Genomic DNA, 220 nt, shown 5'->3' on the forward strand with positions numbered 1-220 from the left:
GGCGGCGCACTGCAGCCCATTGGGGAACAGAGCACCCACTGCAGGGCCAGCGGAGCGGCTTTGGGTGGCCAGAGCCAGGGGCTGGCAGCTTTCACGACCCCTCCCCTGCCTGTGGGAAAGGGATGAGGTGGGGAGCAGCACAGGCAGGCCTGGGGGAACAGGGCAGGACAGGGCAGGATAGGGCAGGACGCGTCTGGCGTGGGCAAGGGGATGACCTCTC

The sequence above is a fragment of the Fulmarus glacialis genome, unplaced genomic scaffold (genome assembly GCF_000690835.1).
Source record: "Fulmarus glacialis isolate BGI_N327 unplaced genomic scaffold, ASM69083v1 scaffold6186, whole genome shotgun sequence".
NCBI classification, from domain to species: domain Eukaryota; kingdom Metazoa; phylum Chordata; class Aves; order Procellariiformes; family Procellariidae; genus Fulmarus; species Fulmarus glacialis.